We start from the raw sequence: 8,517 nt of genomic DNA, 5'->3' as shown, positions 1-8,517 counted from the left end.
AGAGGAGGAATTTGTAGCACTTCTTGAGTCCCTTTTCGGTCACCCCTGGCTTGCAAAATTTGGGATGGTCACGAAATGGCTGCGTTGCTTTGGCATGTGCTCTCCTGCCCCCAGCACTTCTCACAGAAGGAGACTGGCCTGACATTTCGACACAACCCACCCTGTGTAATTCAAGTCATGAATCAGCTGTGATCTCAGAGGAGGGAAGGGTGCTGGCGGGCAGCCAGTCTGCCAGGAGGGAAGGGGAGAGTTACTGTAAACCTGCTATTGAGTGGGAAGAAGGAATTCTGGAATCTCATCCCCTGAGCAATGAAGGAAGTGGTGGTGACCATACTTTTCTGACCTTACCTGGGGCCTCTGGCCCATAACTGTCCCCAAGGCGGCTTCTTTCCCTCATTCACTTCAGGTTTCTGCCCTCAGGCTGCTGATTTTTGTTTTTTTTTTAATTATTGCTTAGTGCCCAGTACTGGTTATGGGGCGGGAGGGGGAAGGGGCGCTTGGTTGGTTGCTACACACTAGCCTGGCTGCCTGTGTGAAGGTTTTCGGATGCAGTGCTGAGACTTGCACTGTACTGTAGTAGACGTGCTGAAAGATTGTGCGTTGGCGTGAGAAATGACAGAAATTCTGACTGTGCCCCTGATCCTGCTACAGGGTCTGCACTGAGCCAGGACTGCTGGGCTCTGTCTCTGGGAGGGGAGGGGAGGGGAGTGGGGTTTAGTGGTTAGAGCAGGGGGCTGGGAGGGGAGCCAGGACTCCTGGGCTCTATCTCTGGGAGGGGAGGGGAGGGGAGGGGAGTGGGGTTCAGTGGTTAGAGCAGGGGGCTGGGAAGGGAGCCAGGACTCCTGGGCTCTATCTCTGGGAGGGGAGGGGAGTGGGGTTCAGTGGTTAGAGCAGGGGGCTGGGAGGGGAGCCAGGACTCCTGGGCTCTATCTCTGGGAGGGGAGGGGAGGGGAGTGGGGTTCAGTGGTTAGAGCAGGGGGCTGGGAGGGGAGCCAGGACTCCTGGGCTCTATCTCTGGGAGGGGAGGGGAGGGGAGGAGAGTGGGGTTCAGTGGTTAGAGCAGGGGGCTGGGAGGGGAGCCAGGACTCCTGGGCTCTATCTCTGGGAGGGGAGGGAAGGGGAGGGGAGTGGGGTTCAGTGGTTAGAGCAGGGGGCTGGGAGGGGAGCCAGGACTCCTGGGCTCTGTCTCTGGGAGGGGAGGGGAGGGGAGTGGGGTTCAGTGGTTAGAGCAGGGGGCTGGGAGGGGAGCCAGGACTCCTGGGCTGCCCTGGGGTAAATAGGACTGCCCCCGCGGTGCTGCTGCAAGGGTCCGGGGAAGCCAACCCCCGCCCCCTCGGAAATAGACGCGCGCTAGGACCCGGCGGCACGCGGGAGGTGGCGGGACTGAAGGGCTCCCGCAGAGCGCACGCGCAGTGGGGCGGAGAGGCCGGTGGCGCCTGCGCGTTGCGGGCTGTGAGCCGCTCGCCCTACGGTAGGTGCAGGGGGCCCCGGCGGCTCCTTGGCCCCTCGGCCCCGCCCCCGCCCGCTGGACCCCCGTCGCCATGGTGCCGTGGGGTCCCGCCCCGCCCCCAGGGCCGCGCCTGAGCCAGGGGCCCTGCAGCTCGGGGGGAGGCAGTGTCTGTGCTGGGGGCTCTGCCCTGGGGGGCTGGTTGGCTGGGGGGGGGAGAGTCTGGGGGCTCTGCCCTGGGGGGCTGGTTGGCTGGGGGGGGGAGAGTCTGGGGGCTCTGCCCTGGGGGGCTGGTTGGCTGGGGGGGGGAGAGTCTGGGGGCTCTGCCCTGGGGGGCTGGTTGGCTGGGGGGGGGGATCTGGGGGCTCTGCCCTGGGGGGCTGGTTGGCTGGGGGGGGGGAGAGTCTAGGGGCTCTGCCCTGGGGGGCTGGTTGGCTGGGGGGGGAGAGTCTAGGGGCTCTGCCCTGGGGGGCTGGTTGGCTGGGGGGGGGGAGAGTCTGGGGGCTCTGCCCTGGGGGGCTGGTTGGCTGGGGGGGGGGGAGTCTGGGGGCTCTGCCCTGGGGGGCTGGTTGGCTGGGGGGGGGAGTCTGGGGGCTCTGCCCTGGGGGGCTGGTTGGCTGGGGGGGGGAGAGTCTGGGGGCTCTGCCCTGGGGGGCTGGTTGGCTGGGGGGGGGAGAGTCTGGGGGCTCTGCCCTGGGGGGCTGGTTGGCTGGGGGGGGGGATCTGGGGGCTCTGCCCTGGGGGGCTGGTTGGCTGGGGGGGGGGAGTCTGGGGGCTCTGCCCTGGGGGGCTGGTTGGCTGGGGGGGGGAGTCTGGGGGCTCTGCCCTGGGGGGCTGGTTGGCTGGGGGGGGGGGGAGTCTGGGGGCTCTGCCCTGGGGGGCTGGTTGGCTGGGGGGGGGGGGAGTCTGGGGGCTCTGCCCTGGGGGGCTGGTTGGCTGGGGGGGGGGGGAGTCTGGGGGCTCTGCCCTGGGGGGCTGGTTGGCTGGGGGGGGGGGAGTCTGGGGGCTCTGCCCTGGGGGGCTGGTTGGCTGGGGGGGGGGAGAGTCTAGGGGCTCTGCCCTGGGGGGCTGGTTGGCTGGGGGGGGGGAGAGTCTGGGGGCTCTGCCCTGGGGGGCTGGTTGGCTGGGGGGGGGGAGAGTCTGGGGGCTCTGCCCTGGGGGGCTGGTTGGCTGGGGGGGGGGGAGAGTCTGGGGGCTCTGCCCTGGGGGGCTGGTTGGCTGGGGGGGGGGAGAGTCTGGGGGCTCTGCCCTGGGGGGCTGGTTGGCTGGGGGGGGGGAGAGTCTGGGGGCTCTGCCCTGGGGGGCTGGTTGGCTGGGGGGGGGGAGAGTCTAGGGGCTCTGCCCTGTGGGGCTGGTTGGCTGGGGGGGGGGATCTGGGGGCTCTGCCCTGGGGGGCTGGTTGGCTGGGGGGGGGGAGAGTCTGGGGGCTCTGCCCTGGGGGGCTGGTTGGCTGGGGGGGGGAGAGTCTGGGGGCTCTGCCCTGGGGGGCTGGTTGGCTGGGGGGGGATCTGGGGGCTCTGCCCTGTGGGGCTGGTTGGCTGGGGGGGGGGGAGTCTGGGGGCTCTGCCCTGGGGGGCTGGTTGGCTGGCTGGCTGGCTGGGGGGGGGGTCTGGGGGCTCTGCCCTGTGGGGCTGGTTGGCTGGGGGGGGATCTGGGGGCTCTGCCCTGTGGGGCTGGTTGGCTGGGGGGGGGGGATCTGGGGGCTCTGCCCTGTGGGGCTGGTTGGCTGGGGGGGGGGAGTCTGGGGGCTCTGCCCTGTGGGGCTGGTTGGCTGGGGGGGGGGAGTCTGGGGGCTCTGCCCTGTGGGGCTGGTTGGCTGGGGGGGGGAAGTCTGGGGGCTCTGCCCTGTGGGGCTGGTTGGCTGGGGGGGGAAGTCTGGGGGCTCTGCCCTGTGGGGCTGGTTGGCTGGGGGGGGGGGTCTGCCCTGTGGGGCTGGTTGGCTGGGGGGGGGGTCTGCCCTGTGGGGTTTGGGGGCTCTGTCATGCACAGTGAGGGAGAGGCTCCTGGATCCAACTCTCCTCCCTCGGGGTCCGTGCCCCTCACTGGCTGTGGTTGCCCAGCACGGCCTGAGCCGGAGCGACCCGCCCTTACTGTTGCGGTTACCCTGTGCCACCGGACATGCCAGGACGCAGAGCTCCATTCCCGGGAGCTTCATCACAGTAGGGTCCCCGCGGGTGTGTTCTTCCCCTGGGACTGCATGAGTGTGAGGGTACACCCCCTTTGGGTCCTAGGGGTGTACCGTCCCCTTGAGTTGTTGCCGGAGGCCAGGGTTCACCCCAGTTGGATTCTTGTGGGTGTACCACTGCCAGTGCAGACGTTATTTGGGGATGTTAGGTCACAAATCCAAGGAACTGTCCAGTTTGAGGTGTCATTAGAGGAGGTTTGGAGCAAATTGATAAACTGAACAGTAATAAGTCATCAGGACCAGATGGTATCACCCAAGAGTTCTGAAGGAACTTAGATGTGAAATAGCCGGACTACTAACTGTAGTCTGTAACCTATCATTTAAATCAGTTTATGTACCAGATGACTGCAGGATAGCTAATGTGACGTCAATTTTTAAAAAGGACTCCAGAGGTGATCCCGGCAATTACAGGCCGGTAAGCCTGACTTCAGTGCCGGGCAAACTGGCTGCAACTATAGTAAAGAACAAAACTGTCAGACACCTAGATGAACATAATTTGTTGGGAACGAGTCAACATGGTTTTTGTAAAGGGAAATCATGTCTCACCAATCTACTAGAATTCTTTGAGGGGGTCAACAACCATGTGGACAAGGATGTAGTATACTTTGTCAAAGGCTTTCTGAAAATCAAGGTCCCCACCAAGGGTTCTTAAGCCAAGTAGGCTGTCATTGGATAAGAGGGACAGGCCTCTCATGGATTGGTAACTGGTTAAAAGATAGGAAACAAAGGGTAGGAATAAATGCTCAGTTTTCAGAATGGAGAGAGGTAAACAGTGGTGTAGCTCGAGCCCCGCCAGCCCTTGTCTCCCCTCCCCTCCCCCCCCAGCAAATATAAGTAAAACTATGCCTATGCCCAAGCCCCTCCCCCCCCCCCGGGCCGGAGTCCCTTGCTCCCTGCCCCGCCCACTGGGCCCTGGCGTTTTTATAGCATGTTGACGGTGGCCTCAGCAAGAGGTTGTTGTGAAGGCCAAGACTATAACAGGGTTCAAAAAAGAACTGGATAAGTTCCTGGAGGATAGGTCCATCAATGGCTATTAGGGTGGGCAGGAACGGTGTCCCTAGCCTCTTTGCCAGAAGCTGGGAATGGGCGACAGGGATGGATCACTTAATAATTCCCTTTTCTGTTCATTCCCTCTAGGGCACCTGGCATTGGCCAACTGTTGGAAGACAGAATATTGGGCTAGATGGACCTTTGGTCTGATCCAGTATGGCCGTTCTTATACCTGTCATTCATCTGATAGGTGTATGGACAGAAACTTAAGTATGATAGATAGATTTCCCCCCCAAGTTACATGGAGCTTGTGAAACAATTGCTTTTTGCTATGAAGTATTGTATAGCAAATGTCCTGTGGACGGAAATGTTTTAATGTGAGCACTGTAGTTCACTAGTATTGGTAATACCGTATTTGCAAAAAAGTGACCGGTCACAGACGTGTTCTGGTGTTGCTGGCAGAGGGGGCTGTGCCAGAGTGTCTCAGTGGCTTCTTCTAATGTGGCCCTGGCTGGTTCCTTAAAACTTGGTTAGCATAAAATATTAGCTTTACAGTATATAGTCTTCAGAGGGGTAGCTGTGGTAGTCTGTATCAGTAAAAACAGGGAGGAGTCCTTGTGGCACCTTAGAGACTAACACATTTATTTGGGCATAAGCTTTCGTGGGATATAACCCACTTCATCAGATGCATGGAGTGGAAAATACAGTAAGCAGGTATAAATATACAGCACATGAAAAGATGGGAGTTGCCTCACCAAGAGGGGGGTCAGTGCTAATGAGGCCAATTCAATCAAAGTGGATGTGGCTCATTCCCAGTAGTTGACAAGAAGATGTGAGTATCAACAGAGGGAAAATTAAGTTTTTGTAATGACCTAGCCACTCCCAGGCTTTATTCAGGCCTAATTTGATGGTGTCAAGTTTTGCAAATTAATTCCAGTTCTGCAGTTTCTCGTTGAAGTCTGTTTTTGAAGTTTTTTTGTTGAAGAATGGCCACTTTTAAGTCTGTTATTGAGTGACCAGGGAGACTGAAGTGTTCTACTGTTTTTTAAATGTTACAATTCTTGATGTCAGATTTGTGTCCATTTATTCTTTTGCGTAGAGGCTGTCCAGTTTGGCCAATTTACACGGCAGAGGGGCATTGCTGGCACATGATGGCATAGATCACATTGGTAGATGTGCATGTGAACGAGCCCCTGATGGTGTGGCTGATGTGGTCAGGTCCTATGATGTTGTCCCTTGACTAGATACGCAGACAGAGTTGGCAATGGGGTTTGTTGCAGAGGTCCGTTCCTGGGTTAGCGTTTCTGTTGTGTGGTGTGTAGTTGCTTGTGAGTATTTGCTTCAGTATATACCCCTGATACTTGAGTATATCGTCTGTTTTCCTCTAATTACTGGTTGCACCTTTCTTGGATTAATCACAAGATCACTTTTGTGAATAGTGTGTTGGCTGTATTGCCATAGTACTTCAGTCAGGGATCAGGGGCCCCACTATGCTAGATGTTGTACAGATATAACACAAAGCTGGTCCGTTTCCCAAGGCCTTTACAATCTAAGGCAAGAGACAATGGTGTGAATACAACAAACAAAGGGGGGAGGGCAGGAGCACAAAGTAAGAAGATTAAGGTCAGCCTGATAGGCAGTAGACACAGCACACCGGCTGTTTAGGGTGTTGTAGGCATCATGGCAGAGGACAGTTTTAAGGAGGGATTTGAAAGAGGACAAAGAAATGGTTTTATAGTTGTTTATGCACGCTTCTTCCATACCGAAGGGGCAGTATGGGAGAGAGCAAAAGGTACTCACGGGAAATTTGACAAATGGACAATCAAGACTGACTTCATTGCCCGATCAGGGGGTGGGAGTTGTCTTCTTGATAGCCTGTGAGAGGTAATAGGTTGGGCTGGGATAGCCTGCATGGATCCTGAAAAGGACAGACCACTACTTTGTGCTTGATGCACTGGAGAAGGGGGAGCCAGTGAAGGGATGTGAAGAGTGGGACAATGTGGCTGTGGTGTGGAGGCAGGAAAATGATCTTTGCAGCAGCATTTTGAACACATGTAAGTGGGCCTGGGTGACATTTGTCAAGTCCAGAGAAGAGGTAGGAGGTGGCTGCAGCGGTTGATGTGCGGGATGATGAGGGTCTGACTGAACATTTTATCTGTTCAAACACAGAGGAAAGGCTGGATCTTACAGCGGTTGTGCAGGAAGAAATGGCTTGAATTTGTGGGTCTAGTATGAATATTTTTCTTTCTTTCTTTGCTTCGTATAGTGGGGTGTGACGGGAGGAAGTATAGCCGCATCTACACCAGCTCATTTGTTCTTCAGCAATGGCGTGAACTCCAGGTTAGGCCAGACAGAGGCATTTTACCACAGCTCTGAGGGCGTTAGATGATCTATTGACGAGCATCCAGTCTACACTAGAGTTTATGCTGCTTCAGCTATACTGCTGATGAAAAATGGATAGGAAATTTTCTAGTGTAGACAAGGGCTATATGTGAGATACCAGCTCAGACGTTTTCTTGTCAATGATCAAACTATAAAGGTGATTTGCTTTTTGTGTAGAATATGGCATGGGAGCATTTGGGCAACTCCTGCTGGAAGTACAGTCTCTGCTGTCATATAAGCCCAAACTTTGAGGGGTCCTCTTTTTATTTTTATTGTTGGTGTTGCGCTATTGGTGCGGTGGGCATTTTACAGATGTGTAGGAAGACAAGATCCTGTTCTGAGCAAGGTCATAAGTGAAGTTAGCCAAAATGAAGGATTTCTGATTTGCAGGAAATGTAACATTTTCCAGGGTTGGTTTTGTTGTGAATGAGAGTGAATCCAAACTTTAGTGAAATTTCCCAGGAACTGGAATTCCCCCCTCCCGCCCCCCCACTTCATTTCAGCAACACTGAGGTGTTCACGAAAGGAAGTCTGCTCCCCTGGCTGGAGAGCTGCTGAATGAAATCGATGTTCTTGTCAGTTTCATAGCTGCTAAGAGCAGCCAGGAAGCTGACAGAATTGTCAATTCCACCTAGCAGTTGTGGGGGCTCCCAAGGTCTGTGTCTTTGGGAAGTGCCCCGAGCTGCAGATCCTGGGAGCTCGTCCTAGGCTCCTGGCTCAGTGGCAGGGAGCCTGGAATGGCAAGTCCTGTGTCTCTCCAGCTTCCCGGACTTTTGCGGGGAGGCAGAGAACGGGGGCTGTTCAGCTCCTGGCGCTGGTGGGAAGGCTGAGCACCCAGGCATTGTGCTTTGGCAGCCCTCTGGAAAAGGTTTTCTCGATTTCCGTAGTAAAAAGTGAAGCTGACAAGAGCCTGCCCTCTGACTGGCCTGCTAGTCCAAGCATAGGAAGCCGGCTTTAAAAAGATGCAGGGATGTGAGCCAGAGAAGATGGCAGGATTCAGTAAGGTTGGAGCTGGCAGAGTATAGAGCACAAAGGGCTTGTGGTGGGAAACCGAGGCAGAGAGGCAGGTGGCCATGGCACGGCACTGTATAGAGCCCGGGATGTGAGGTGCAGATTTTGAACTGGATGTGGAAGAAGAGCAGAATCCCTCCTCTGGCGCCAGGTCTGAGGGGATGCGATTGGCGTGGTTAGGGGGGAGAGGGTTTTAGCTGCAGCACCCTGAATGGATCATTGAAGGGAGAGATGACAGGCCAGGAAGGAAGGGCTGTGGGTAAAGGTTACAATGACAAGAGTTATGCCTGTGGGGATAGAGAGGAAGTGGCATGTGCTGGAGATGCTGTAAAGGCAGAAGTGTCAGGATTTGACGAGGATTTGGATGTGAGCAGGGAAGATTAAAGAGGAGTCAAAGATGACCCCAAGGTTGCTGGCTTGAGTGAGCTGAGGTCACTGTCCACAGGGTGGGGCAGGAAGGGAAGGATTGGAGGGAAGCCAAGGGGAGCTGAGCTTGGTGAGA

At 56.8% G+C, this 8,517-nt stretch overlaps 1 protein-coding gene across 3 annotated transcripts in view; it reads left to right on the top strand.

Moving 5' to 3' along the window:
• The first annotated feature begins 328 nt into the window (after positions 1 to 328).
• ARMH3 (armadillo like helical domain containing 3) overlaps positions 329 to 8,517 on the top strand; it is a 182,177-nt gene continuing 173,988 nt past the window's right edge. Inside the window, exon 1 of one of the 3 annotated variants that reach the window (XM_054035649.1) lies at positions 329 to 406. The gene's annotated coding sequence lies outside the window, so the exon portion shown is untranslated. Of the gene's footprint in view, positions 407 to 1,431; positions 1,472 to 4,769; positions 4,893 to 8,517 lie in introns of those variants that run through there. The other 2 variants (XM_054035647.1, XM_054035648.1) reach the window with 2 other exon arrangements.

The sequence above is a fragment of the Malaclemys terrapin genome, chromosome 7 (genome assembly GCF_027887155.1).
Source record: "Malaclemys terrapin pileata isolate rMalTer1 chromosome 7, rMalTer1.hap1, whole genome shotgun sequence".
NCBI classification, from domain to species: Eukaryota; Metazoa; Chordata; order Testudines; family Emydidae; genus Malaclemys; species Malaclemys terrapin.
This window is presented reverse-complemented; position numbering and strand designations above follow the sequence as displayed.